At 41.1% G+C, this 8,884-nt stretch overlaps 1 long non-coding RNA gene across 1 annotated transcript in view; it reads left to right on the top strand.

Annotated features, from left to right (window-relative positions):
- Window positions 1-1,678: 1,678 nt before the first annotated feature.
- The window catches only part of LOC104911240, a 137,604-nt gene continuing 130,398 nt past the window's right edge, over window positions 1,679-8,884 (top strand). The window contains exons 1-2 of the long non-coding RNA XR_002115423.2: window positions 1,679-2,000; window positions 2,178-2,296. This is a non-coding gene — a long non-coding RNA (uncharacterized LOC104911240). The remainder of the gene's footprint in view (window positions 2,001-2,177; window positions 2,297-8,884) is intronic.

The following is an 8,884-nucleotide window of genomic DNA, read 5'->3' as shown; positions in this document are numbered from 1 at the left end:
CTGTCCAGCGGAGAAGAGCAGCTACGTTTCCCCAGGGGGCTTTGCGGTCAGCGAGGAGATATAACTCCCGGCAAGGTCACCTGATGCTCTCTTCTTTGCCTGCGCTGCTTCGCTTGCGCTTCTCTGCCTGCGCTGCTTCGCTTGCGCTTCTCTGCCTGCGCTTCTCTGCCTGCGCTTCTCTGCCTGCGCTTCTCATCTCAGCGTTGTGGTAAGGCCGATCCACTATCAATTTCACATTCTCTCTCCTTACAAAATTCTGTTGATACCATATTTAGTAAATTACTTTGTTTTACCTCAGATTGTTGCCACTGTTTTCAATTATTTCGGGGTCCCTTATTTTCTTTTTTTCCGGGGGCGCGGATCCGCGGATCCCTCCGCCCTTCTAGTCACGGAACCGGGCCGAACCAGCCCGTAAACCGTTGACAAAGTGTTACCAAGTGATTATCAAAACCAATGTCATATTGGAAAGTTTGGGCTTTGACACTCCTAATACTTTTTTCCCATATCCTTTTGTGTATACAACTAGGTCACGTTAGTGACCACAGGCATGAGTCTCCATTCCATTACACTGGTTTTATGCCAGAGTAACCATGCTGGTTTTCACTGTATAAAAAGACTGATGAGATGTGGTGAAAAATTGATCCCATACATATTCCAATCTCTGAGTGACTTAATATTTATTGCTAAAACATTTTAAACCTTTAAAAACAACATTTCCACCAGTCACATTACGGATTTAGAGTTTGCTGTCTCATGGCTTGCCAGAACTAGCAGCAAATGCTGGGAAACAAGCATGTCTTTAATCGTGGCAAATCATGGGGTATTTAATTCTCAAATTTGACAGTCATCTAGGAAGGACAGCTAGTGCTCTTGTATGTTGACCTCTATTTTAGGCTAAAATAATAATTTCTGTAGATACAGGGTATTTGTTCCTTCTAAATGGCAGCAGTTTGAAATCAGTGGCAGACGTGAAATACTATAGATTAAGAGATAAATTAATGGAGAGTTTGAGAAAGGAAATGAGGCAGAAGTTAGATATTTCATGGGTCTGTAGGCTGTTTAGACTACTAAAGTTTGTTGTTTTGTATGTGGAGCAAATATGTATTTTTTCATAAGTACATGTATACAAACATACATAGTTCCTCTAATTTGCTACTTACTAACTTACTGCTCTACTTGAACTGTAAAGGAAGACGTGTGGTTTCTTTAAATTTCTTAGGATATCAGGCTTGTTACTGCTTATGTTAAAATTAGTTGCAAAGCCCTGGTTGACAGCAATAGGAGAAATCTTATTTTTGATGGTTGTAAGTTAATACACCTGCAAGCGGGACAGACTGTAGTATCAAAGGACAGCTTGCTTGCTGAGGAGGCAAGCGTATGCAAAAGGAATATAAGGTCTGTTGTAGTCAAGGCTTTGTTGCCACAGATTTCCTGTATAACTCAAGACTAGTTAATATGGTTCACTTTTCAATCTGTAAACTGAGAACAGCAATATGTCCTTAGATTAAAAAGCAGTAATAAACTCAGATAAAGTGATCTGTAGCACATTTAGTGGCTGGGAGGGATTTCTCATATGACTCAGGCATAAGCTTACTCTGAAGCAGCTGGGTAAATAGTCCTAGTGATTCATTTATTATTGGTTAATTAGTTCAGTTAATTAGTAACTAGCAAAGTAACAGCTGTTGCTCCTGCTTGTTGTGTAAGAGAATTGTGACCCTTGGCTTTGTGTTGTGCTCCTAATGGTTTAGTATAGACTGCAAACTGATGATGCCGGAAGTCAATTATTGCCCAATTTTTTTAGATATATACTTAAACTGATGCATATTAATGATGTACACAGTTGAAATGTGATAACTTTCAGGCTGAGGCACATGGAAGGCAAGGAACCTTCATTTCATTTGTAACAAAAATGAGCTAGTTATTGGGAGAGGATGCTGGTTTGGCTGACTTGTAATATATTTTTCCTTGGTAATTCGATCTGAGCTCATATAAAGGTTTAGGTAAGAAATTGTTGTTGTTTTTTCTAGTGTCAGCATCTCTGATTATATGAAAACAAGTCTGATAATATAAAGGTCTTAAGGTTTACATTGGTTAACAGTATTAATCTCTCCTTTTCTCCCTTCCAACGTCTACTCATTTAACATGGCTGAAGAAAATAATTGGTTCATTTGTTATAGGTTTCTGTCCCAAACTGATCTGGGGGAGAAAAAAGAAAATTTCATTCTGGAAACAAAAAAGTTTGTATTTCTGTATTCCCTGGTTCCTGCAGCTTCTCAGTGAAAATGGCGTTTGACAGGTAACTGACTATTAGCCTTGTATTCATTTATTGGTATAAACGGGATATTTTTTTTGGGGGGGGGAGGGGGCAGCTTTGCTCTTAGGACTGCCTGGAAGTCTATCATGGGGCTTCCAAGCTCTTGGTTGGTATTTGCTGGAAGGTGATTGGAAAGTCTGGAACTGATGAAAATTATTGTGATTTCCATGTTCTCTTAGTGGGTAGTCATTCATTTTAAGGCTGACGTTTCCAAGATTTGAAACTTAGTTGACTGAAGCCATGGAAGCTTGGTGTTTTCCCTCTTTGAGATATTCAGCAGAGCAGATCTGTCTCCTGATTCCGCTCTAAACTTACTTTTATTTCATGGGAGCCATAACCCACCTCCTTATCCAGCAAAAGATGGGCCTACCTTGCTTTCAGCTAGCTGGCTGGGTATGAGTAGCAATCTAGCTGTGAAAGCATGGAATTTAATGTGGGCTAATTCCTGTATGCAGCTTACCCAGCTTCTTTGGGTGCGTCCTGCATGGCTGCTAGACCACAATGGAAACTACCCACGCAGCTTCAAAAAGCTGATGATGCGGCCTCGCACCCACCACACCCAGTGTCTGGAAGATTCTGGCCCATCTTGTGGAGTAACACTATGCAGTGTTACAGCATCTGGCTTTGGCAAGTGTACAGAGAGAGTCTTTGAAACAAAAAACAAACTATGCATCCTCACCACTGTTTCTTCCCTTGTTTACATGATTAAATGCTGCAGTGTACACATGTGGGCAAGAGCAGGAAGACTCAGGGAAGGGAGGTGGCAGAATTACCATCCCTGCAGGTGTTCAAGAAATGTGGAGATATGGTGCTGAAGGACATCGTGAGTGGGCATGGTGGGAATGGGTTCACAGTTGGACTAGATGATCTTAGTGGTTTTTTCTAACCTTTATGATTCTACAGATACATCTTAACAATGGTTGCAGAGGAACTCTAGTGGGTCAATACCTTGCAGGCTCTGCTGCATGAGCTGATCCACATCTTCCAGCCACACCTAGAATTTCACACATATTAGGCAGAGCTGGCATTTGTGGTGTGAAAACTGTCTAAGAGGTGTCAGATTTGGTCTTCAAAACTGAGAGAGTTTTATCAGACATTTTTACAGGCAGATTTGCAAATGCATCTATCCCAAAAGTCTGCATCTCCGTATGTGTCACCACTGCAGCAGCTTCTTTCCTTGTCACCTTTGTACACTGATGATACATATCTCCTGTGATTGACGTGCAGGCACAGAAAAAGGTTTTCTTGCTATCTTGCTTGTGTTGCTTCAAGTATACTTCTCATGCTGAGAAACAGAAAATCTTCTATTTCTTTTACTGCTCCAGTGACTTGAACTTCACAGATCCTGGTCTGTGAATGTCTAGAGGTGGCCAAGATAGCAAATACTTTCAGAAGGAAGATGACAGAAGAAAGTAAGAATTGTTTTTGGTCTTCTTTGGCAGGCTAGGTCATTCCTCTGTTTCAAACACTTTTGCAGAACACCTTGCTCTGGGAGAATGCACCTGATCTTCCATGGTTGAAATGATTCCCACATGAATGCATTGTGTTCCTCTTGTGCAAATACCTGTGCCTGTGAACAGATTTGAGCCCATAAACACTGTTTTGGCTGTTTTGTTTGTCTTTGAAGATGACTGCCAACCTTTGACTTCCACAGCAGGAGTCTTGCGTAAGACCACATGTGAAAGAAAACCATTCATGTAACATTTAAAATCCATTGTTTTGTTAGTTAAGAGGAAATGCAGTTAGACCAGTTTTTTATGGCTTTTTCACAGCTTTCATGATCTTGCGGGAGCATGTAATCATAGAGTATTAAAAGGAAATCCAAGCTACTAATTCATCTGTTATCTCGTTTAGGGGAAAATGCATGGGATGGGTGAATTGGTAGGATTAAATCGCTACAAGAAATCGCAACCTTTTGCTGTGTTTGTATGTAGGAAACCTGATACTGTTAGTTGTCTCTAACATAAGGGAGCAGAAGGATGTTTTCATGCCTATGTTTTATTACAAATTGAAACATGATGCTGTAGGCACAAAGCATGGTAAGAGAATGTGTGTAAACGCTAGTATACATGTTCATATATATACACATGCGTTCTTCTGGTACATGTATATTTCTTTCCAGATGCAGTTGGAATCCTGGCTGCTGTGAGAGTTTGATGGCTTTCTTGTGCAATGTGGGTGTTTATCATTCTGCTGCAATTGTTCATGTTGTGATGAGTTTCCACTTGGGAGCCATTTTCAGGCACATGTTCCTGTCAACCAAGGTCAGCACTGAGCCAGAGAAGCAGAGCACAGGTGGTATGTCATAGTTAGCCTCTTTCTTTTGGCTTCGGACTGTGGCACTTCTCAATTTAATTTATGATTAAACCGTTGCCCTGAGATAATACAAAAACTATTAGCGTATTTCTGCCTGGATTTCAGAGAAATGGTTCTTTAAATAAACAAGGGAAAAAATGAGTGAATGCATAAAAAGGGACTCAGGACCTGACCAAAATCCTGTGGAAAGACTCTTTGGATTTCAGCAGGCTCTGCTTGTCCTTAATACACACACTGTTGTGTCTAATCTCAGGTGGGAATATCACATTTTCAGGTTGCAAGCAGCTCCTTGCCTCTCATAAGCTGCAGTGCTGGTGGCAGTGGAGAAAGCCCAGGGTGATGAGAGAGTTTGTGGCAAAGTGATTTTTTTTCTGCTTGAATGGCAGCTGGATTCTAAACAAAAAGGCCCTAAGGGGAGAAATACATCAGGGTCATTACTGTCATTTGGCAGTTACTAACTTGTATTCTTGAAAGAAACTGTTAACACAATTTTGCTGATTCTTGCCAAACTGCAAGGGCAAGCTGGCTGTATTTTTGGAGCTAGAATGGGACTGCAAGCTTTAGAAATCTTCTCTACAGTCAGCTGATCAAAGAATATGGGAAACAGTGTTTGGATGTTAACCTTCTTACCTGCAGAAATCCATGCTTGTGTATGGATTATGTTTTTGTCAATTTTCAGTGCAGACTATCGAAAGTTCCATCAGATTTTTAGTTGTCCTTGAATGATATTATTAATAACCTATTATAAGGTAGTGCTTTAAGAGCAAGGATGTTGATTTGTTGACTTGGATGAGATTTTTGAGCTGTTTACAATGTATAATGGTGTTGATTTTCACTTGAAGTGGATAAAAGTCATATTTGAGCTCTGTTGATCAGATTTTTCTTGTTAGAACTGCACCTCCTTTCCAGAGTAAAGGAATAATTTCTTATTCCTTCCAAGACCTTGATGTTTCTTTCAGTTTGTTCTGTTTAGCCTGGAACAAACAAGACAAAAATTCCTTCTCACTGTGCCTAAATTGCCAACATCGTGACGTGGAAATTCAAGCCCTGAGAAACAGACCTTGAACAGGGAAACCTCTGCCCAAAGAGATATCATGACTTGGGATTCCCTGTGACTCAATTTGGTGGTACTGCCCTTATGTAGTGGCTTCATCTGGCAAAAGCAGTGAGAGGGCTACCTTATGGGGTGCAGGTGAAGAAATGGAGAAGAAATAGTGATTGCCTGCTGGGCAGGCTTGATGTGTTTCTCTCCATCATGTGTGCTTTCTGCCCAGGACCTGGATGTGACAGAGTGACCACATGGTACAGCAAGAGAATATTTTTTATCACAGTGACAAGACTGTTTTGCTATATGTGATTGGCACTGGTAGTAATGGTAGCCTGGCAAAACTGGCAATAAGCCCCAGCAGGAGGCAAACTGTAGAATTATATAATCGTTAGGATTGGAAAAGACCTCCAAGATCATCTAGTCCAACTGTTCACCTAGCACAAATATTTCCTCACTAAACTATGTCTCTCAGTGCAACATCTAAATGTTTCTTGAATGCCTTCTGGGATGGTGACTCAAATCACCTCCCTGGGCAGCCCTTTCTGGCACCTGACCACTTTTTTGGAGAAGACATTCTTCCTAATATCCCTGGTGCAACTTGAGGCCATTCCCTGTAGTCCTGTTGCTAGTTGCATGGGAGAAGAGGCCAATTACTCATCTTGCCACAACCTCCTTTCAGATAGTTGTATAGAGCGATAAGGTCTCCTTTGAGCCTCCTCTGCTCCAGACTAAACAATTCCAGTTTCCTCAGCGACTCTCATATGACTTGCACTCCAGACCACTCATCAGCTTTGTTGCCCTTCTCTGGACCTGCCCCAGGGCCTTGACGTCTTTCTTGTGAGGGTACAAAAACTGAACACAGCACACAAGGTGAGTACAGGGGGATGATCGCCTCCTTGGTCTTGCTGGCAATGCTATTTCATATACTAATCAGAATGCCATCGACATTCTTGGCTACCTGCGCACACTGCTGGCTCATGTTTAGTTGAGCGTTGACCAACTTCTCCACATCCATTTCTTCTACACAATCTTCCAGTCACTCTGCCCAAAGCCTGTAATGTTGCCTGGGGCTGTGCAGGGCCAGCAGTTGGTCTTGATGAACTTCGCTCCATTGGCCTCATCTGAGCCATCCAGCCTATTCAGATCCCTCTGAAGGGCATTTCTACCCCCAGGCAGATTGACACTTCCTCCCAGCTTGGTGTCATCTGCAAACTTACTGAGAATCACTCTGCCCCCTTGTCTGGGTCATCAATAAAGATATTAAACAGGACTGGCCCCAGTACTGACCCTTGGGGAACCCCACTTGTGACTGGTCACTGGCTGGATTTAACTCCATTCACCACCACTCTCTGGGCCCAGCCCTCCAGTCAGTTCTTTCCCCAGAAAAGAGCGTTCCTGTACGAGCCATGGGCTGCCGGGTTCTCCAGGAGAATACTGTGGGAGACAGTATCAAAGGATTTGCTGAAGTCTAGCTAGACTATGTCAGCAGCCTTTTCCTCATCCACCAGGTGGGTCACTGGATTGTAAAAGGAAATCACATTGGTCAAGCAGGACCTGCTTTTTGTGAACTCATGCTGGCTGGACCTGTTCTGCTGGTTGTCCTGCATGTGCTGTGTGATCTCACTCAAGATGATCTATGTATGTGGTACGAGAGTAATCTCGAATCTAACTCAGTGTTTCACCTTCATGAAGCGTTGCTTCACTTGGGAAGTTTCACTGTGATTGTCTATAATTCAGTTATGTCACATAAATATTGCTTAGATGCCTAATTTCAGCAAGATCAGTGCAATCCAGTCCAGCAAATGCAGTAAGTGACCTCCCTGGAAGCATATAGAATAGATTTTCCATTGCACTGAGACACTTGTTTTACTGAAACTGAGTTGATGTTTTTAATATGATATTGAATTTGTTTGAAATACTTGACTGTGCCAAGCCTTTCAAAATTGGAGGAAAGAAAATTCAGTAAATGTATAATATAGAATTTCTTGTATGTGCTGTGAATGCTGGCACGGAAAGAAACTGGATTAGCTGAACTGTACTGATCTTGCAGAGTATGTCGTATGTTTCTTTCTTACACACTTAAAGAAAAATATCCTGAACTCATTTTCTTGATGTCAGCCTGGAATGAATCCACTTTATCCAATGATGTTAAACTACTATTTGTGCTACTGATACAGTTGTGTTTTATTACCTGCTTGATGCAAGCCATGAGTAATACAGAGAGTATTAAGTATGTGTTCTAGTTTCGGATGCAGAACGTGTGATGCAATCCACTACAGGGTTTATGCATATATGCACTGAGCATATTTTTGAGCTACTGTACTTTGAAATCTGTGCCAGACATCTATGCAGCCAGACAGTAAACAAAGAACACGATACCTTAGGCCAGGAACCTTCAACAGCACAGAGGGCTTACCTCAGAGACTACAAACAGGAAGCATAGCATGTGTTAAGTCACAAAGGTTAGTAGGCCAACGGAGAGCAGTGCTGTTCCCATGAGTTAGGTGCACCTATGGGATCTGAAGGCACTGGGAGTTTTGCCACTGATTTAAAAAGGGATGAAACTTCAAGAACTGTATCTACTGCCATTTAATTCCATTGACATTAGTGAAATTGCTTCAGATTTGGTTGAGATTGGATGCAGAAAGTGAATCTGATCTCCTGTTATAAGGAATTGAGAAATTTACATTTATTGCTTCATTCAAAAAACATTTTTCTGTGCCCGTGTAACACTTTATGAACATTTTGCCTTAATTTATGTAAGAGTGCTCTTCAGCTAAACCCACATTCTGATCCCATTGAACACAGATTCTACTGCATGAGAAAATATTATAAATGCAATGAATATTAACTGCAGCCTCTTCCAGATCCCAAAATGGGACTTTAAATTACAAAGTTTTGATATGTGGCTTACATGTTCCTGGAAATTCTGTGAAATTCATCACAAGATTGAAAAAAACATTTTTTTTTTCCAAAGCCAAAACTAAGGTTAGGAGCTAAGCTTGAGACAATATGGTCTGGCTGCACAACTTGTTGTAAACTTCAAGGAGGCTTGAAGAACTATTTCACATTCCTAAGTTGCAAGTGAATACGTAGTTGTAATGAAAAGAAAAAATAATAAAAAATAATTCTTATGGAAATGAGAAATCAAGTATAAAATGTATTTATAGAAAGCAAAGCTGCTGAAGTATGATAATACTTCTGTT

Source organism: Meleagris gallopavo, chromosome 5, assembly GCF_000146605.3.
Source record: "Meleagris gallopavo isolate NT-WF06-2002-E0010 breed Aviagen turkey brand Nicholas breeding stock chromosome 5, Turkey_5.1, whole genome shotgun sequence".
Classification (NCBI taxonomy): domain Eukaryota; kingdom Metazoa; phylum Chordata; class Aves; order Galliformes; family Phasianidae; genus Meleagris; species Meleagris gallopavo.
The sequence above is the reverse complement of the archived record's forward strand: the minus strand, read 5'-3'. Positions and strand labels throughout refer to the sequence as shown.